Consider the following 22739-nt stretch of genomic DNA (forward strand, 5'->3'; position numbering starts at 1 on the left):
TTGTGATCACTTTCCATGCAGATGTGCCTCTGTACAGCAATTTAGGCGTCATATAAATCAAAATATTTTGTAAATGTATTGGCTGCACTGAGAAAAATCTGAAGTTTCTTGTATCTTTTTCTTTTTTTGTCTTCCTCTGTACTTCCACTGCATCACTAAGAAAGTTTATTGTCTTGTTATGTGGTAGTAAGAATTCAGCAGTCTATCTAAAAGGAACAGATCCAGCAATTACAAAACTCACTAAGAAGTAAATGGGGCAGCACTTACATTGCAGAATGCTTACCATCAGTTCTGATAACGCAAGTGGCAAAAAAAAATTCTTGGTGGGGCTCAAAAGTGTGGTTTTAAAAGTATGTTTGCAAAGCTATCATAAAAAATAGGCAGGGAAATGTATTTTATTGGCTGACTTCGAAAATATTTGTGTAACTCTGTTTGCATCACTGTATATGTCTACATATTTCTGTTTTTTTCAGAATGATCTCAAGGTCATTCAGAGCTCCTGGGAACTTTAGCTATATTTTTCTAGTAAGTTATTTCAGTCTTCCAAGTCCAATTTGAGTATAAACACAGTTTCCATGCACAGCAGGTTTACAGTATCTCTGTTTGCTTATGTTAAAAGTTACCGGCTACCCAGGTCGGTTCAGCCAGTCAGATTGCCCTCTTCAATAAACATTCTGACACCACTTTCAGGTTTTGAGTGTGTGTGTGTTTTGGGGAACGTGTCACACTGTGTGATGGATTGCTTATTCCATTCCTAGGCTTAGGTGGGAAGCTTTTGGGGTTGTGATGTGTCACAGACCTGATCTCATTAATGTACCTGGAACAGTTGAACACAGTGTCACAGGAAAAAGCATTTTGGGATGCTGTGGTGTTGCAGTTGCAGTGGAAAGCTGTTGATTCCTTTGTTGGAAATCTTCTTTGTGAGTATGCCAGCTGAACAGACTGAGATTGAGGAGCTGCTTTAATGTTCCTGTTTTACAGGTGAAATCTGAGCATGAAAATAAATAGGAAAAATATGTTCTGCATAGTGGGACTTTCATTCAGCACCTGGACCTGAATTTCATTACAGTTCTTTATTAAGGTTTAGATACCCTCTGCAGCAAGTGGCTTTGCATTTACTAGTTCAGGAACAATCCCAAGAAGGAAATTTCTCTCAGCTACCATTTATTCAAAGGGACAATAACAAAGGGGAACAACTTTTGTATGGGTGAGACACACTCCTGCTTTCCTGCTCCCTTTCACTGCTTTTCTGGCTGACTGGCACAGTGACACCAACCAGGCTGAAGGTGCACTGAGTTCAGAGCAAGGATTAGAGATGATACAATGCAGAGAGGCTGCTCAGCCCCTCAGCTCAGGGGTCAGGAGAGCTCTGTTCCCACCTGGCTTCCAAAGGATGTGGCGAGTTTGCTCAGTAAACTGGCCCAGCTGCTTTGTTGTGTGTTTCTTGACATCCCTGTGTGTTTGCTCCTTTTTAAGGCAGAGATACTAGCAGTGGTATGTGTCCAGAAACTTGGGAAAACAGACATCCATAATTCCAAAGTGTTTAAGGACTGTGTTCATGCCTATTACCTTCAACGAGATATTTCCAATATTTGTGTCCATGTTTAACTTTTGGGTTTGATTAGCATTATTCCAGTATCATTTACATTTCTACAATCTTGTCCCTAGTTCATCAGTTCCCAAACTTCTTACACCCTGTATTACTCTTGGCTATCACAGTTTCTTGGCAGGGCACTATCCAGGTTTATCATTGCTCTTCTACTCAAAACAGCTCCCTCTGATGTCCTTCCACAAACCAAGTGCCTTATGCCATCACATCTTCCTTGCCAAGTATGACTGTTAACTTGACTTCCAGAAAACTGAGGATGTGTCAGAATGACAGGTTGTCTTTCACTACATTAAAGTGGCTTCTGGATTGTTTTCTTGTTATTAAGAAAAAAACCAAAAACAACAACAACAAAAAAACCCAACACACCAGATACTAGGTTGAAAATGCTGTCATGGATAGTTTGCTCATGGGTTCTTCAGTCTCCTGGAGCTGCTGGTCTTCTGCTGTAAAATACTAAAATCTACATGTTTGTCCCTAGGCTGTAATAGCTTTGAGAATGGTTTGTGTATCAGTGTGATAGCAGCCCCATGAAGAAAAGCAGAAAGTGTGAATAAAAATTTGTGTCTTTCCTGGAATGGAGAGTATATCAGCAGGCAGAGAGGAGAAGAAAGAGAAGTGTTCTGTCTGGAGTAAAGAGTCTTGAGGGAAGATTCACTGGCATATCTTACAAAAAATGAAATGTCACCATTAGTGTTAAAAAGGAATTCTTTCTGCAGAGTAAAGTTCTTTGTTTAACAGACTTCTCTTTCCTTCAAAGCAGTGTTTGCTCTGGGTTACTTCATGAGTAACTTTTATTACCAGCAAAGTATCCAAACATTTTTTTTTCGGTTGCTCTTTTAAAAAATCCCCTTGAGCTTGGAGTTTCTGCCGACACAGTCCTTCCCTTCCCCTTACAGTCCCGTGGTCCTTGGGCATGCACTCTGCAGAGGGTCAGGTTGCATCCTCATTAGCAGTTTGTTTTATTGCTGTTTGCTTTGGGACACAACCGGGAATGTTTCCGTCTGCTCGCCGTGGCCCCGGGAGCCAAGCACACCTCTCACCTCGGCCCAGGCTTACAGTGAGTGGACACCCAGGAATGTCCCTTGCAGTACTTCCCTCTTCCCACTGGAGCTTAGCAAGGTGCCTGAGCTGTTGGGTTCACTCATGCAGAGTTAGGCAGCACATTTTCCATAGTGATTTTTGTGTGTGTACGTGTCTGCGTGTACTTTTAATCACCATCAATCCCTGCCAGGCTCACTTTGTTCTTTGACATGCCATGGCTCATGAACAAAAAATCATCAGGTCCTGAGCCTTTCATCTCCAGAGGACTCCTTAATATATTGCAGAGTACCATTACTTTTGTTATTTGTGAATACAGTAGTTACTAAGATACTACAAGTATGAAAGCCTCGACAATTAGAGGCATGTTGACTTGTAGTTCTCAAATCCCATTTTTAAAAAATATTTCTAACCCTCATGGTTGCAGGGAAAATTGGGAAATGTAAATGATGGCAAACTCAATGGTTTGTGAGCTGTTAAGTGGAGGTGATGCCACATATTTGGTAGAAGGGCTTTGCTGTTGGGTTGGCAAATAACCTGAATCCCCAGCTCTGGGCAGAAGAATGCCAGCAGAGGCTGCTGAAGCCAAGAGGCACTGGATTCAGCTGTGTGCTCACATCGGCCCCATCCAGCTGGGATGCCATCAAAGCCATTGTCTTCTGCCTAGAAACTGCTCCCAGAACTTCCTCTGCCTCAGCTCCCTGAGCCATGTGCAGTTTTTGTCAAGGTCACATAGGAGTTTTAGGAGAGTTGAGCACCTTTGCTGTACAGGCTTTGTGAGAAGGATGGATGAAAGTGTCCCAAATGAAGTCTGTTTTGTAAACTCATGTTGGGAATCCTTATGGTTGACAGCATGAAAATGTATCCTCTTCATGTGGGCCATCCTTGCATCGCCACAGAGATGTTAGTTTTGAGTGCCTTTCTGGGGATCAGATGCATGTTCTTTCTGTAATGAAGTGGCTGTTGTGAAGTTTGCCTTCTAAAGCTTACCCCTTAGGCTCCTGGGGAAAAGCAAGCCTGAAGCTGCCAATATCTAACTTTTAATTATTATTCAGTTCTGGGGCATAACCACCCTGGTTACATTCATGAAAGTCAGGAATTGTGCTTATGCAATTTTTTGGCATTGTAAATAGAGCCCTAGAGAAATTTGTTTTGATTTTAGTAGTAACTTTCCTGAGAGACAACTTTTTGTTTTAATAAATTATTTACATTTCAATTACAAAATATAAAATTAAAGGTCCACACTGCAGTACATAATATTATGTTCCAACAATTTTATTCACCATCAGTTGGTTCAGGGCTGCTTTAATCCACGAATAGCCACAGTCTGAAGAACTTGGAGCAATTATTCCTGAATTTGGTTTGTAAGGACTAACAGCATGATCAAGACAGGCATGGTGTGTGGTATTGCTGATGTGCACCACAGCGAGTTAGAGGAATATGTCAGTTTGTTTCCCTTAGATGTTTTGATTAACTCCACCTTGTTTTCAGAAAAAGTCTATCTCTTTTAATGAGAACAACCATCTTGGTCTTTACTTTGCAAAGTCAAGAACTGTCTCATGGCTGTAGGAGGAAAATTCACCTATGTCTAGTTAGAATAGTGTCATTTCGCAGAAGAGCTGAAATTTATCCATCTGCCTTGTGAAATGAAGGTCTGATAAATATTTTTTTTTCTGACTATCATCAGTAAAAGCCTTGAACTAAATATGGTAAGAAAAAAAAAATTAAACATATTCAGTATAAATATAGATACAGATATCATGACATGTAAAATTGGTCTCTCTAAAAATAGTGAAGGAAAAAAAGCTCTGCAACATAAATGTGTAACTAATATGTCAAATAGTTCTTAAGCTATTCACAATATAATGTGACAAGTTGCAATATGGTATAAAGTAGAGGAGGGGAGGTGAGAACATGGGAAGTAAATTCTCATTCTTAACTTTTCAGCTGGGGGAAGAACAAACATGCAGTCTGTGAGAAAAAGAAACAATATGCATGCAAAATTTAGATACTTTTATATTAATTACTATCCAACAAATGTTGCCTACAGCTAACAGAGTGAAAATGATTAGAGGGAAGGCTTTGATTTTTCAATAAACTTCTCTCTAAGGAGGGAAAAAAGAAAATGATAACACTGTGTTGTTTGTATTACAGAACCATGTACAACCAATATCTGGATCTCATTATGCTGGGAACTGTTCAAATGCAGGTAGAAAAATGGCATCTTTCACCAAAAAAAACAACAAAATAATTTGCACAAAAGAACAAACAAGATGAATGCACGGTAATAAGGAACAGCTGAAGGAGAGCAAAAAATCACGAAGGATCTTCTTTTGTTTGCCACGTGTGTATGCAACAGAGCTGGAAGGAGAAAAGTATTTTGATTTCTCAGGGAACCTTGAATCATGTTCCAACAGTTTGAAATTGCCTGTAAAAAAGGACTGGAGCCAGAGCTGTTGGATAATGGAGTGCTGGCCATGGCTGTAGCCATGAGCCTGGTATCTCTGAGCTCCCCAGTCACCACGACACTCTGCTGTGCCTGGTACTCTGCCCTGGACTGGGGGCATTACAAGCCCAAGGGTCCTTAATCTTCAGGCAATTTGTCTAGCAAGATTTCTTGAAACTGTGGGAGCTGGAAGCCCTGGTCTTCAGGAGACTACCAGCTGGGCTGCTCACAAGCTGGGGCTGGCATTGCTCCAGTGGATGCTTGCCTGTTTTTCAAAGGAATTTAATTGAATACTTCTCTGGATGAAATGTTTCTGTTTGGTAAATTGAGACATTCCAAAATGAAAATATAGTCAGGGAGGGTTTTTTTCACCAGATGTAGGGAGCAGGTACATGGTTTCTATTTCAACATATTTAAATATAAATTTATGTATATGTGTTTTCTGTGATAGAAAGGCAGAGAGACACAGCTGGCCATTTTCCTGCCTCCTCTTCATTAGACATATTATATCATTTTTATGTTTATTTCTATTGCACCAGTGATTAGGAACCCAGAGCTTTATTGTGATCATTGGTATCAAATCACAGAACAAAGCAGCCTAAATGCTCTAGTGAGATTCTTGTGCTTGGAAGTGAGTTGGAGAAGAGCTCAGAGGAAGGACAGGGTAAGCACTTCACCCCACAACTTAGCTCAAGGAGTTGTAACTTTTCTTCAAAAAACATGTGGTTGAAGGACAGCACAGACCATGATTCTGGGAGTGCAGTGGCAGCGTGGGATGTGGGCTGGAGATATGGAGCAGCAGGATTTCATTATCAGAGTCTTGATGTCAGGAAGCAATATAAGGGTTGGACTGAGTCAGTTGAAATTATTTAGCAAGTAAGCTGCAGGTAGTTGAACTGATTTGTTGTTGAGGGCTAGCTGGAAAGTTAGAATATGGGTCTTTAAAAGTTTGGGTTTGGAAGAGATTGGATCTCCATAAAAATCAAAGTTCTGAAAAACAAAATCCTAGGCATTTTATACTGGACTCCCAAAACTGTTGGCACTGACCTTTCCTAACTTGGGAAAGTGCCTTCCTTTGAAACCTTGACAATTTTTTTTTAATAAATGTTCTGCATACTTTTCAATTCTTTAGTTGTAGTCCAGAAAAAAAAAAATAACCAGAAAAATCAACCCTTCCTCCTCTTTCCTATTTGTGATCTATCTTGCTGGAATTATTATGTTGCTCTGTGTTCTTGGAGGCTGCAGAGAAGGTTTCCAGAGCATTTCAATTGGAGATGTGGGCATTAGTATGCCCACAGTAAAACTGAGCCCGGGGATATCCAGCCCTAATCTCTGTCGATCTCCTGGAACAGCCTATTTTCATTTTACTTTTGCAGTGCTCCCTCTTCCTTGCCTGCAGCCACTTCATTAGGAAGCCTGCAGAGCAGGAGAGGCGGATGTGTTTAATGCTGACAGGTGTCAAGAGCAAAGGAAAGGCACTGTTTGTTTGGCTCCCTGCTCATGTGTGAGGAGTTTGCAGCTCAGCTGAACACACTGGACAAGGCATGGGGTGTTAGGGTATGAAGTTGGCTTGTGCTGGGCAGGGGATATCAGTGCTTTTAAACTGGTGGGGATCTATCCACAGCGTTGCCTTTTTGCTGAGACTAGATTTGAGATTCTCATAACTAAGCAACCTGTAGGAAAAAATTGCCCTCCTCCATCAAGATCAGGAATTATATATTGTCTTAACCATAGTTCTCTCCAAACACTACTACAGTTTTCTGTTCATATTTTAAAGATATACAGTCCATGTATGCTAATATATCTGCATGAGAAATTGTGAGGACTTGGAGGCAGTCTTTGGCAGAGACAATAGAACAGGCTCACAAACAGGTGGTTTTCATCACTGGATGCATAATGCTGTGAGTATGTTTTAGCCCCTTGCCTGATGCCCTGATGCTGCAGAGGAGGCAGTTCTCTCTGGACATAAATTGGGATGCATTTGCTGGAAGGGGTAACAAAGTGCTTCCTTCACTGAGGCATCCTGTCTGGTACCTGTACAAATACCTCTAGGCAAACAGGTAAACAAACAGCACATAATCTGTCACTGCTAAGGACAGCATTGCTGCTCTGTGTACACAAGAAAGGAAAATATGTTTAGAATGAATGTGGATATTCTGTTCTTCATTCATGTGTGACTGAATTCTAATCTCTTTTAGTGTGCTGTAAATCCAAAATAACATACTGAAGTCAGTGCAGTTCCTGGGGATTTGTGCTACTGTAAATGAGAACAGAATAAAGAATTTTTTCTCCTTCTCTCTTGTAATGGTGAGAAGAAAAGCTGGATTGTCAGCCTGGCTATACTTCTTTGCTTTGCTGACTTTGTCATAAAATGGACATCTTTTAAACATTCTTTATTTTTTTTATATTTAGAATATAGCAGAAGGAGAACCTTGATGGTTTTTTATTTTACAGAAATATAAACACTAAAGTCATTTTTCTTTTACACGTGACTTAGAAAGCATAATTTACATGAAAGGACCCTATTATATACTCTGTCCTGTGTTTGTTTATCTAATTGAATAGAAGAGCATTTACTGCAGTTTCAAAGTTAAGCCAATAAACATTTGTCTTTGTATTGCAGCAGCGATGTTTGACAATTGGGTTGGGTAACACCCGTTTTAACTTAGGTTTATTTTATATTATTGACGAAGCAAAACTCCAAGTACATTTTCACCCCCTTCCTTGCACTGTTGCCATAAGGTAGATATTTGGCAAAAGATCCTGAAAGCTTTTCTTACAAGCTGCCTGTGTTATTTACATCACCCTTATTCCCTTCACTGTATCGGTCATGTCACAACTTTACATTTTATTTCACATATCCCTGGATATCTTGGATGCCTGGTGTGTGAAACAAGATGTAGAGATGTGAGCAGAGGGATTGTAAATGGACCTACCTTTATATTTCCAGTTACAATCAAGAGCAAAGCAGCAAAAACCAAACTGGACCTTTTTCTATTATGTGCCATGCTCACACCAAAGCATCTGTCCATCCACTCTACCTGCTTAAAATCCAGGAGCCCCATGGTTATAGGGGTGTTAAATGCTTATTTTCACTGTCAGTTAGAAGATGCCGTTGGCATACTTAGACATAAAAATACTTAAAGCCTGCTGTATTATTTTATTTTTGCTCCATAACTGGCATTCTGGATTGTGCTGCCTGTATCAAATAGCTCCTAGACCATCCCTCCTAATCAGTTCCTTTTGGGAGCAGGGTTGTTGGGCTCGTTCTGAAGCTGTGCCAGTGCCAGCAGTGCATGGGGACTACAGATGAGAGCTTTGTTACAGAAGCATGAGATCAATTCACCATTCCAGGCCATGTAGTAAATGCATTCCTGACTGAATGTTACATCGTTTTTATGTTCCTGGGACAGCATTGTACTGTGTCTCCTCACTGAAAGAGCCATGTTCATTAGATACAGGAAGTCCTGCTAATCATCCATAACGCGACATTAACAGCTGCTGGTAGATCTTTGTATGCCCACTGATCAGGGGAGAGCTCGCAGGAGATTTGGTGCTTCTTTGCTGTGCTTGTTTTCTCAGCATGCTTCAGAATTTGAAGTTCTGTGGAGAGAGGGAAAAAAAAAAAAAAAAAAAAGCAGTTAATCCTTAAGGTTGTGAGGAAAACTTTTAAAACATGCACCAGATGGAAATCAATGCAGTAGTGTCTGCAGGCAGACACATACACTGAGAAGCAATCTGAAGACTGACACTATTTGGATTAAAGGCAAAAGAGTTGCAAAGCAGTCACACAACTTAAGATATCATCAATAGAGTACAGGGGCTCTGCAATTCTGCAGTGAGCCCTGTCTTGTTTCACAGGGTTGATAGCTTTGTTTTTGCCAGTGGCTCAAGATAAACCCAATTTTCTCTCCTGTTGATTTGTGCTCCCTTTCTTTTGTATAGACAACTTCCATTACTTCCTTTAGCAATGTACACAGATAGCTGACTCAGGAATGGAACTGACCGGAAAAAAAAGAATTTCCAGTCAATGTACAATAAATTTTTATTTCTCCACTTGTTTTCTGCCCGTTTTCTTACAACAAGAAGAAGAAGAAAAAAAAAGAGAGAAAAGAGCATAACTGATAAATGGTGAGATGTTTGTTTTGAACTATTTTGATCTACATGAAACCCTTATGCTGGAGTTGGTTAGCCTAGTGGCTGCTTTGTGTATAGTGAAGTCTTCAGGAATCTATCCTAGGTGCCAACAGTTATTCCTTAGCCCCAGCTTGGGATCTCTGACACCTCTTTGTGGGTGAGATATAGCAGGATATCTACAGATTATTCTCCAGAACAATCCATTGTTCATGCAGGAGTCCTGTGTGTCCAGCTCCCATCCAGTTTATGGGACAGACTCTCTGCTGACAGTGTAGCTGGTTTTGGTAGAGAAAATATTAATCCAACATCCTCCTGGTAATACTAAAATAAATTATAAAATAAATCCCAAGGTGGTTTACAGAATCTGGGAGGAAAAGTGCATAAGTGCATAGCAAATCTTGTACCTTGGAATGCAAGTGGTTCCCCAATGTCAGCAGTGAACAGGGGATGTGGCTTCAGAGAGCTGGATATTCAGTGTGACACAGAGGGGATATGGGCCATAAGCACATGAAAGCACCTTCATTCCTGGTCCTTCCAACACATAAAAATGCCCACAAACCATAAGAACCTGCTCAGGAGTGAAAGCTCTGCCAAATGAATAGTGCAGAGCTGGTAGCAGCTGCTGGCTGAAACAGGATGGCAGCTGGTGTCTGTGGATAGTGCCCATGGGGGGAACTGCCCCAGGAGATGGCAAAGGTAAAGATGAGCAATAATCAAAGAAATGCCCATCCTCTGGGTGGAGGTGTTTGCATGCAGCACCTTGCTACACACCTAAGTGCCAGGCAGCTTGATACTCTGCAAGACCATACACGGTACCATTTGCTTTAATAGTAGCAATTAGTGGGCCAGTAGAATAAACAATGATTTTATGAAAATGAGGACTGATCCATTCATGGATGGATCTGGGACAAAGATTGAATCCCATGCTTGTCATCAGTCAATGCTCCCCTCAAGGTGTTCATTGTTCAGCCAGATTTCACTGCAAGATCCATACAACAGACCTTGCATTTTTGTACATTTGCTGTATTGCACAGCACCCTGGGGCTCCAAAGCAGCTCTTTGCTGTCAGTAATGCCTGCTGTATGCTCTAGTGCAGGCAGGCAAAAGAGCAGGTCCCAGAATTTATTCACAAAATTAAAAAACAAAAAAACCCAATATCATGGAGTGTCCCGGTTTTGCCTGAGTCACCCTTGCAAGGAGATGCTCTATGGCATTGCAATAGCCAGAATTTGCAGTAAGAAGCTGCAGTAAGACAAGTTTAAATGAAAATTAAGAAGAGTGTTTCCAACAGTGGGCATCACTCACCAGGGGAGCACAAGCTCCAAGAGAAACCACCTCATGGCTGATAATTAGTGTGGTATTTTTTGATAATTTATAGACAACTTGATAGATTACAGCAAGTTTCATCTGTTACATACTGTAAGCAAAGCAAGTAGGGATTTGTCTGGGGAGGAGTGCATGGCAGAAAATGCATTGGTTCCAGTCCTCCACCACCTCCTGTATCCTCTTACTTGGTGTCCCTCCTGTGTTCCCAGCAGGGAGCCTCAGGAGGTCAAACTGCAGGGCTGGCACCTTCTGTGCCTGCAGCTCAGGGACAGCTGGGCTGCTCACTTGGTGTTCAAAGTGATGTAGGTGAAAGAGGACTTAGGTTTCATGTTTCTGCATCTTCACCGTTCCTTTTGTACTTCCCTCCCTTGAATTTGGGAGTTCAGCACTGCTGGGAGAAAAGGGTGGGAGATCTGTCTTTGAAGGAGATGAATCCTAGAACAGAACAGCGGTCTTCAGGCTCCAGTTATTTCTACCTGGTCACAGAGAATAAGTTTCTGCTGTTACTGGATGGTACATCCAGACAGGGTGAGATGCTTGAAGCCCACAACTGTTATCTGCTGTCAGCCAACACCATAAAAAATGTAGCACTTGTGTTTCAAATCCTTGAATTGGAACATGAGGAATTGGACGTGAGGATTCACAATAAATAAGCATTTCAATTTCCCTGCTCAAGGAGTCTTTAATGATTTTGGGTTTTTCTTCACAAACGTGGAGGCTTGAAATGAATTATTTAGGTGAAAGATGGCTCTTTCTTATGATCATGATTTCTTGTCTTTGTCTACTTAGACACCCAGTACTGTAGGTTAAAGAAACACATCAGATTTGCTTTGATATCCTTAAATCAGGAAACAACGGATTCATACCAGAGAATGAGAGTGTTGTGAAACTGAAGATGAAGCCTTGGCTTTAGCTGCAGAAGTAATTTTAACAGGCATCCACATGTGTTTAATAAAATCAGATTTTCACCTTTCCAACTGGAGTTTTAGTCACAGCAGCATATTTTGCAGCTCCCACTCAAGCCAAGCAGTATGTGATAGTAAGGACACTGTTGCTGGAGCAGAGAAAGTGGAATCAAACATGGTAATCCATCTCACACTTCCCAGCCAACAAACTGAGCAGGAAAGTGTTAAATCTCCTGCAGCAATGCTGTATGGGAGCTTGCCAGTCATCTTTGCCTTTTTTTGCGACTCAAGCAAAGAAGTAAATCCTCCAAATTAGGTCATCTGTTTGCTTAATTGTGAAAGATTTTTATTAAAATTAAAAGTGTTGTCTGTTTCTTCTCCTAGAGAGAAAAGAAACATTGGCATCTGAAGTGGTGGAAGACAAACACTTGGTGCTGGGCAGCTTGATTAAAGTGTATTCCTTGTAATGAGCGGTGCCTCCCTTATCCTGCCATTGTGTTCAGACAAGAAAAAAAAAAGGAGGGCCTGCCCTTTCCCATTGTACAGTCACATTTTCCAAGTGCAGTGAAAATGGGCTTTACAAAAAGCTCTAAATTTTTTTTAAAAAAAGAAAGATGAACTCTGTCTTTTAGTAAACCACTGAAACAACTCTTCCATGAAGGCAACCTTGTGCACCTTGTATGTAGGAAAACTGTTGGAGGTGGTGCTCTGTCTAACCTACCAGAGAAGGAAGATAATAGTGATAAAAATGGTCTAGGATTAGTGTTATCTGAGCTTTGCTTAAAAGTTTGCTACTAGAATCAAATCTGATTTTCACTTGGGAAAGGTAATAAAGGAAAGAGTGATTTGCAGCAGAAGACTGTGTTTATACTGTTATATTTTTATCACTGCCATCACCAATACTAACATCAGCATTTATCTACCAGTGTACATTAACCAGCAGTCCCCTAATACATTAACAGGCATTATTAGCTGTAATAGCCCAGTTCAGTCAGAGGTAGTGAGAGAATCACAGAGTCTCTGCATCATGTTTGCCCTTATCCAGAGAGACTTGCTTGTGGGCATTCACCTGTGTGCAAACTGGGCAGAAAAAATGAAAACTGTGCATTGTATGCTTACATTTTGGAAACATTAAAAAGAAGCTGTAGTCAGTAGAAATACATACCTATCCTCAAAAATAAAAACCCCAACAAAGAAAATTTGAGACTCAGGCTAAGCCATGTCCTCAAGTCTGTATTGTGGCACTTCTGTTTGTTTCAAGGATTCAGCATGGATTTTCCTTGGTATCTTTGTGTGCTGAGTTTTACTGTACTGGTTCCACCACCAGCAGACTCAGTAAACAAGGATGTGCCCAGGGAAAAACAGACATGGTTAAAAAGATCTGTGTTGCCAGCCAAAATCTGATGAGGTTAGTTTGGGTTTCTAGCAGCCAAAATAAAACAGTTGTGCAGGGCCAAGAATTTTGAGATAGAGAGGGCTGGAGGAATTCTAAATATGCTACAGAAGTGGAAGCAACAGGACTTGGCAAAATCCTTGGTTGAGATAGAGAAACAACGTTTCTCTCTAGCCAAACAACAGGGTGGTGTTGAAAGAGAGAGTGAGATGGCAAAACCCTTGGGCAGAGAGAGGATATCCAGGAAGGAGTGTTTGAAACTTGGGTCCAGATGGAGATTAAAAGTTAACTCTAATGAAACACCCATTCGCTCAGGTATTTGGTTCACTGTAAATATAAATTCTTGACCTAAAATTCTTCTTTAGTATGATCAAGGGATCTGAGCTGACCAAATAGTTCTGAGATCCAGCAAAAACACAGCACTCTTGAAGTATACATAGATAAATATAATATATATACCTTCATCCATACTTACAAATATGTGTGTTAAATGGACATGGTTTTGACATAATAGTTGAAATAATAGAGAGAAATATTTCATACTAGAACAGCATTAAACAATTACAGTAAAGAATCTAATTTCCTTGTGTTTTAGTTCTGTATTGACACATTTGCTTTTAGGTTTTCTTCTTTTCCTTCCTAATTTTAGGGATCATCACATTCCCTGTAGCTGCATCACTAATTTACCTATGGAGCCTGCATCAGAGACGCTTAAGATATAAATGCTTGTACTTGTTTGGCAAGAGAATTAGCAAAGTGATGCTTATTAACACTGAACACCTTGAGGGGGGATATTTTTATAGTCACCAATTACGCACTAATGTGTATTGATTGAGAGGCAAGCAGTGCACACATCAATTCCTCAGCACAAAAAAAAAAAAAAATGCACTCATCCAGCATAGCATTTTTGCTGTGTGATTTTCTTTGTTTTTAGCACCAAGTCCAATATAAAAGGCAGGTACTTTCAGTTAATTAAACTTACACATTTTATCCAGGAACACATCAATAGATAGGCGTGTAAAGGGTAGAGATGTTATCTCACTCAAAGGGAACATGGGTTTGGTTCACTCTTACTCTTTGAATTTTTGTTTGTGGCTTATTACCATTGTAATCAACAAAATATAAATCTCCTTCCAAGCGCCTGCTTGAGCCTGACAGCTCCAAGGGAGCATTTTACAGCAGGACCCTTCCATCCAGACCCCCAGACTGCTCAGGGTCTTTTTTTAATTCTTGTGTTGGAGCTGTCAGAGCTCACAGATGCAGTGTTGTGGTTAGTCAGCAAAAACCAGCCCCGTGTTGCTCTGCTGGTGTCTGGCATGCAGAGCTGGGCTGCAGGAGCAGAAGGGATGCACGTGCCCCACAGGGCCTGGAGCCCACCGAGGGCGGAGACACAGCTCGTGCCAAAATATGCAAGGAATTGAAATGAAGATTCTCCTAACCCTATACAACGTGCATTTTCAAAAAAAATGCCTAGATCTCTCATCAAAGTAAAATGTAATTAGGGATATTATTGCATGCCTTCTTAATTGGAACGGCTTGTGACAGAGAAGTATTTGGGAGGATAACAAAGTGCAGACGTTGTGTGTGCATGGCTCTGATGGAAATGATGCCCAGCACATCCATGTCCAGCAAAGCAGAGGAATGGTGAGGGTCAGTGGGACTGCCCACGTGCCCGAAGTGGTTCATGGGCAGAAAGGTTGGTTCAGAGCTTATGCTGTAATCGCAGTAAGACACGGGTAAAGCTCCTCTGGGCTAAGCAGGAATATGTCGCTCCCCTGTGAGCAGCAAGGAGTACTTTGACAAGCCAAGTGTAACTGTAAGTGACACCTTTTCTCCAGAAGCATGAAGGAATTATCAATCTTCTGCCCTGTCTTGAGGTTACTGTCCCAAATACAAAACCAGCCACGTCAACAAAAGGACAAAAAATTGTGCAGTAGAAAACTACTCCTGTGAGACCCAGCCATGAGAGTGAGACAGTAGCAAATGGATGGGAAGAATTCCCACAGACAGGGTAGTGGAGAGAGACCATAGATGGGATTTGGGCACAGTTAGGGAGGGGTTGACACTGGGAGGTGAAAGATGCCTTCATTCTTCTCATGTGGTTGGCTCTGCACTGCCATAGCCAGAGGAATAATACCCCAGGGACTGCTCTCCCAGACAGTTTGGCCATGGGCCAGGTATTAATTTCTCTGGGTTCCTGTGTGGAAGCAGGGAAAGTGAAGAAAAGTGTTAGAAATGAAAATAAGATGAGAATATTAATGATGTTTGCCATGGCTTTCTTCTTAGGCAGTGTGCTGCTTGCACACCCCCAGAGCAAATGTAGAAACAAGTTTGTTATTTTCACATGACTAATAACGTATTTTTTTTGTTTAATACATTTCTTGGTGGACAGGAAGTGTAGCTGGAAAGATTTATTTTAATGTGCATTGAGAAGAGCTGTTGCCTGATATTCAATAGTTAAGTTGAAGTATCGGACACTGGAGTAATAAAAACCTACTTGCTTTGATCTTGTAGTTAAAAAATGATTAAAGTATAGAATTGCATGTGCTGACATTAGACCTCCACCCACAGAGAGATTTAAAACTGTCGGGGGAAAAAGGAAAGTTGAAAGACAGCTTAAATATAATAATTCAGAAATTGAGCTGCTCTGTTATTTCAAAGATGGTCAGAGTAAAGGGGATTTTTCATACCCTATTTATTACACTTGATCCAAGAACCTTATCCCAGGACATTTCCTCTTGCATACAACTGAAAAGATGAAAATTGCTAAGAAGAGGTAGCATAGGAGAGACCTACATTTCCATTCTTTATGTTGAACTGAACTCAGTGAATTTTCAGCTGTGGGGATTCCCTCTTCCTCTCCTGGTACCTCCACCCTGTGCAGGGTGACCTCTGCCCTCCCTTCTGCATGCTGCAAATAGAAAAGATTGCAGAATTCAGTAATACAGTTTGCAGGGATGAAAAGCTTTCTTCTTTTAATTGTATGCATATTGTCATCTCCCAGGCACATGAAATTACCTTGTGGAATTGCAATTATGAACTTATTACTGGTTTATCTAATTGTTAAAGAATACAGAGTTGGATTTCTGGCCTCTGACATCTAAACTGCTCCAACAAAGGCACACCCTACACCCACACACAATCCTGATTTAAGTCAGTAGGAAGCCTCTGGTTTTGCATAAGCATTTTGCAGCCAGTATAGAGACTTACAAAAATGTATTGGCTGGTGCTTGCATGATTACATCTGCTCAGCCAGGTTTCTTAATTCTTTTGTAGCAACAGCTTTGCTTATGCAAAGTCAATATTTGATCTTGCAGTGTCCTTGATTATACAGATAATTTTGATTCTCTGGCAAATTACAGACCCTTAGCGTTTTGTCAAACATTCTTCAATAAAAGGACTTCTGTGATTAAAAAACCACGGTAGCACTCATTGCAAATGACCCTGGAGATCAGACAGAACATTAGATCAGTGAGCTGGGTTTCACTAAGACTGCTTCATCCCTATTAACATGATGATCCTGATCAGAAATTGCAGTGTGACTGAGGTTAATGTTTCTGTTCTCTGAGAATAAAGACCCAGCAATCACACCATGTCATCTCTTAGGCATGAGAAATCCTAGGACAAGAAGATTCCAAGACAGCTTTCTGGAATCAGTTTCATTTACACAGGATACAACATTTTTGCTTTTGAATTGCCTGCCATGTTGGCAATGCCCTGCTGTTCTCCCACTGTATTCTTTACCAGATGTTCATTGCTGAAGCACACACTTCAGAAAACATGTTGGTTTTTGGGATAAGTAGGATTCTTGCAACTCACTGGTTTGATATGCATTGTCCTTCTCAATATCAAAATTTAAATACTGTGTGTCCAGCTGCTGGGGTGGACAAGAAGTTCATTTTGTTCTTCCAACCAGCAAAGATCCAATTGCCTCTTGAAGAGGTCCAGGACTTCTGCAGGACAAACTCCTGAGGCACCAGAGTTGCCTTTTCAGAAAACCATTCTCATAATGCCTGTGGACAAGGGAACAAGCATGCAGAGTTTCCCTGTGTTGTTTGCTGAAAGGATCATTCCTTTCCTGATCATCTGCAAAGCATGCTGAAATCTGCAATAAGAGCTCTCTTCAGATGTGAAAAATAGTGTTAAACTCTCAGATTCTTCTGTCTGAAGATTGTTTCCTGGTTAATTTTGAACTTTTGTTGCTTCATGATATGGAGGGACAACCTGGCATGATGAGGCAGGGTTTGCCTCTTGGAAGTGCAGGTGTGTTCTCCAGCATCTCAGTCCCTTGGGGGCATTGAGAAACTGGTTTAGGATCTTACTTATCCTTAAGTTAGTCTTAACATTTGGAAGTAGAATTCTAAGATACTGGATGTGTAATAGAGGATGTAGTAGCAGTACATAGCACATGGATTAGGGATAAACGGGGAAAATAAGAAAGTTCCACAGAAAATCATAGCAAAGTAGATCTCCATGTTTGGCCAACTTCATCTGCACTGACTCTGGCTATAAGGGAATATCCACTGGGAAATGGGCTCTCTCAGGCAGAGTGTCAAAGAGAGGGACCCAGTCAGACTTGCAGAGAACTGAACATCATGTGCCTTTGTGCTCCTCTGAAAATTGAAAGAATGAGGTGTTTACAGATCATTTCAGACAGCAAAGGTTTGTCTTGGGTTTCTACTACAGCATGGCAGAAATGGACATATTTTAAAGGCTCTCATCCTCTATGCAAAAAAATGACGCTTTCAAGTTAAAATAGCAAAGAACATCTTGAAGCTTATATCTGTGGAAATAAACCTTCCAAACTAATAGTAAATGACTATTTATAATTGCCTGTTGGGATGTCTGACATCAGATGGTTGTACTACTAACATGAGAACGGTATCTGACAGGTTGGGAAAAACACATGGCAGAAGATGGGAATATTGATTCGTAGGCAAAATTTGGAGGGAGGGGGAGGGAGACAACAGCCAAGAATGTGCTTTACTTTTTAAGAAAGTGACATTCCTACCACCAAAACAAAAACCTGAGAAAGAAAGCACATTCCAAAATGATATCATCACATTCCTTCTATACGGACAAACATGCAGCACTGTAGCTGCTGTTTCCTGCATTTGTGATTTCCCTCAAAGAGTGTTTCAGTGAGAGAGGGTTTCAAATAGGAAAAGAAATTCAGTTTCAATGTCCTTAAAAGGCTCTTAGCAAAGTTAGACTGTCTCTCTGAGGCCAAGACTAGCTTAAACAACAACATCTGGGCTGGCTTTACTTCAACTTGTAAATTTGTGATGGAGGTAGGAAGGATGTTTTCCAGTCTTCAGTGACACTTTTTAGAGAATATCCACATATTCTGGTGGATGTTTTAGTCTGAATAATAGATCAAACATGAGTTTTTAATTTGTATGGCACTGAAACAAAATCTGCAAATTGTCTTGATTTCCAGGTTTGCAAGTGGATAGGAGGCCTGTGAGGCTTGAGAGGATTTGTGTTAAATTGACTCACTGAGTGTAGCAAACCACAATGCCTGACCAGGGATGTGGGGATTCTCCATCATCAGGAGACTGGACCAAGCCGTATTTTTTTAAACCACCAGCAACCACAAATTGAGACCACAGGGTTGAGCAGGAGCTTCAGCATGAATTTCTTCACCTTGGGTTGCTCCAAAGGTCAGACTGAATGATCATGAGATCATGAGCTGTGAGTGCATGGGCTGCCACAGCCCGAGATCAGCGTGGGGCTTTGCCTGTGCTGTGCCATTCCAGGTGGGGAGAAAGGGACGAGGAGATTCAGGCTCCCATAATTTACAGGCTGTCAAATGTCTTAGAGCAGCAAAGCAGGCAGAGTCTCACTGCAGCTGCGTGGCAAGGGACTTGCTGTTGGTCTGCTCTCTTCTGAGGTCCATTCTGGTATAACTCAGTGGCTTCCCACAAAGTAAACATAAATGTAACTGAAGGGAGAACAAATTCATGATTAATTAAAAAAATGGAAGTCCGAGATTCCTGTGCTTTTTGGACTACAAACTGCAAAACCATGGCTCTATGTATCTTACTGGTCAGTGTGTAATTCTGAATTCTGTTATTATGAATAACACAGAGTGTTATTTAGAAACCCTGAATTTCATCATCAACTATGAACACCTGGAGGATTTCTGTAACTTTTCCCTATAGTCCTACCTTCTATCATTAGCATCCTAAAATCAGCATTCAGGCACAGACACTGTCCTCTTGTGTGATTTATGACAACCTAACCCTTCCCTTTCCATTTCTGTTATCTTTGCTATACAACATCTCTGTCACTGATTTCAAATGCAAGTTTTGAGGGGCAGGGTCTGCCTCTGTAAGTGTGAAGAGGTCTTGTTCTCACTCAGGGTTGCAGTTCAAACCTGCAAAATTATTATAAATATTATTATAAGAAATAATATTTATTTTTGAAAGGACAAACATTTACCCAATCCTTGACTCTGGTCACTAGCTCAGTCCTTATACCAAATAAGTGCATTTTGCACAAGTGATACCAAATTTCTATGTCTTCACAAACACCAGGGTCATTGTAAAATCTCTCTTGGTTTCAAGATTACTTTTTGGGTGATGAACCATCTATCACAGCAGAAGCCTGGTGGTCCAGCAAAGAGAATTACCATGGCACAATTGTGCCCCTCACAGCCTTTTCCAAACCATTCCCCTGCTGATTACAGTTTCTCTCCAAATGCTATTCTGCTTTTATAGGGTTTGTGAACCTCCTCCATCCTGCTGCCCCCAGACTGGCAGCTGCTCCTTCTGTCCTTGAAGCACTGAGGGAAGCTGTGACTGGCATGCAGCTCTTTCTCCCCTCCAAGCAAATGACGAGGTTATGTGGCAGATCCATGTTTCCTGTGTTATCTTTTTGTTTGAAGAAACAGGGGTTCAGCCTGAGCAGGTCTGCAGAGGCATTCAATTAAACAAAGACATTTTATTTTAGACTCTGTTTAATGAACAGGAAACCAATAGACAATCTTCTCTTCCTCTGGGTGAGGAAGGCATTGACAAGTGCTATATTTAGTTGTGAAGTAATGCAACCTGCAAAAGGATTTTACCCAACTTACCAGGAAATTAATCCCCCTTCATTTCTAACAACTTGAACTTCAGGGAATGTGAGCAGCTCACACTACACTGGAAGCACTGGAAGCTCGTGTTCCTAAATGCACTTGAGTTTTAAAACAAAACAAATTAAAATCCAAATCAAAAGTAGGTGAACAAAGCAGCATTTTTAGGCTAGCAATTCTTTTCTCTCAGTCATAATTCAGGATACACTTGCTGGCACTGGAAGGCAAGGTTACTTTTTGTTCTTGTTCCTCTCAGTGCTGATAGCCCAGGGGAAAGGATGGTTGAACTGGACTGGATGAGGAGCTGTGGGCATGGTCTGGGCACTGGAGCTCCATCTCCAGGGATAAGCATTGGCCTCAGTTATGCCAGACAACAGTCCTGAGCTACAGGACTTTGATGTATTTATTGCTGCTGATGATGATTCATACGACACTTGAGAAGACAACTAGTTCCTCATATCCCAAAACAAGTTTCCAAGTCTGGGTAGTGTAGCTGTAAGCTGAGCTAATTAAAGATAATTTCTTGTATATGACAGGAAAATGCTGATAACATCAAACCCTAATGGAGAGATGGGAGAATTTCCCTGAGCTACGTGATTGCTGCTGAGAAAGTAGAGCTTGGCAGATGGAGGAAGATGGAACTGATTTCCAATTTAGCCTTCTATTAATGTTTTATGAATTTAAATTTAGCATAGTAATTCACTGTTCTGTAATCTTTGCAGGTCTCCTATTTCCTTTCCATGAACTGCTGAAATGAATTCTGTAAAAATATCTGTGTATACACATATCAGAAGTCTCTCCTGTCCAAAGGAGGAACAAGAGAATCTCAGTACAAATTCCACAGCAATTGCCTTTCCTACCATATGAGGCTCAACATCCTCATTCTGTCAAAACTTCCTCTGAGCACTGTGGCTTAGATCCAGGTTTGTCTGGGTCCAGCTTCTCAGGTAAAGATGGGTAAGAGTGAGCAGAGGACACACATTGTTTTTATTCTCTTAATCTCTCTGAGCAATTAGGCTTTGGCAGAGGAAGGGTGAGAGATGCAGTCAGAGTCCTTTGCTCCCCACTCTGCGTGGGCTTGAGCTACAGGCTGTGTGAATTTATCCAGTGCATTCTTATGGCACTTGGGGAGTGCTCTGGCAGCAGGCCATCAAGGCATACTGATGGCATCCCAGGAAATCTCTTTAGAGAAATGCAGGAAAGTGAAATACATATCCACCCACCCTGGGCACTAGGGACTGTCTGAGAGATGGATGCTGATTCATTCTGCTAAAAAAACCCCAGGAGATGGAATGCCCAGCCTTCTGCCTCTCTTTTCATTGATTATAATTTAATCGTGTAGTGAGCTGGCTTGGACTCAGAAACCTGAGATTTAGGCAGATGAACTTGGACAAAAAGCACTCAGCTGCAAGGAACAAGATGGAAACACAAAGTTATTTCTCTCAGGGCATGTTTCATCCCATGATTGATAAATGTGTCAGTGTCCCAGGCTTAACCCCTGGGAGCATCCCCATGGCTTTCACACTGCCAGGCCCTGTACAGGCTGAGGGGCCAGTGGGTGAAGGATCAGCACATGCTGGCAAGTTAATTGGGCTTTGGTCATACTGGCATGAATCTCGAGCAGCTCTCCCAAAGCCAACAGCAGCTGCTCTCTGTCTGTGCCACTGACACTTGGAAACCAGAGAGCAAAACGCTGTGGATTTGGGAGCTTCAATTAGCACTTCCAAAAATGATGGAATCCTCTGAGGTAGTGTGTCGGCTGAGAGCAAGCAGAAGGATTCACAAAATATAAGCATGATTCTGTAGAAAATCAGTAAGATAAACAGACTGGGGAGGGAATTTTGCCCAGCAGGGTGTCCCCAGCAGGGAGGGAATCTTTATTTGGAGAAACATGACTTTATTGTGTCGATTGTAGCACTTTTTCTTATCATGTGCTGTTGCACAAAGAGAAAAGAGGTGTCTGCAAGAAGGCCTAATATGCTGATGCTGATTTAGGTGTGACTGGGTGTAAAAACACAGTCACTTCAGAGCTGGGGTAGCTGCTGCTGGCGATTTAGCACTGCATATCTCAGGGTCTGTCTGCTCTGACCGGCTTCCTGCCACTATCCACCATTATGTATCAGCAGGAAATTACACTTTTATGAGTGATTTACCTTTAAACAAACACTACTACACAAACAATATGGTATTGAATTTGGTGGTTTGCCTTTTAAGTATTACAGTGAAAGACTGTAACAGCTGTCTAAGCTGATAACTACTACCTAGGGTAAGAATAATGTTGACTGAGTTATTAGTCAATTGTTTAACTAAATCTAGCTGCATCTCTCTCTTTTAACTGTGTGGCATTTACAGTTTCTTTAAACAATATAGTCTCTTGAAACATGTAACTGGTTCCTTGGGTGGGAACTTTATGGATAAAGAATTGTTTTGGAAGTCAGATCATATTTTTAATTTAAATTTCTGTATTTCTGTGTTTATTCCTTTATTTTTCATAGCCAATGCCTGGAGGGAACAGTCTCCTAGAAGTGAATTTCCACGTGGCTTGCTAAATTTAGCAGATGAGTTGCAACCACAACTTGGGGCTAAAGGTGACTAGACTGCACAGCTGGATGAATTTTGGCAGAGCTGGACTGAGACAATGTAATGAAGCCACTGCATATCTCCTGCAGTGGCTTTTCTGAGAAGGTTTATCCTAAGATGGGGGGGTCATTTTGTAAGGTGCTGAATGGCTACAGCCTTCAAGAAGACTCTCAAGCCATTGCAAAATAGGACACAGCATGTGTGGAGGAGGTTGACCTAACAAAATT

The sequence above is a fragment of the Pyrgilauda ruficollis genome, unplaced genomic scaffold (genome assembly GCF_017590135.1).
Source record: "Pyrgilauda ruficollis isolate IOZ18807 unplaced genomic scaffold, ASM1759013v1 scaffold38, whole genome shotgun sequence".
NCBI lineage: Eukaryota > Metazoa > Chordata > Aves > Passeriformes > Passeridae > Pyrgilauda > Pyrgilauda ruficollis.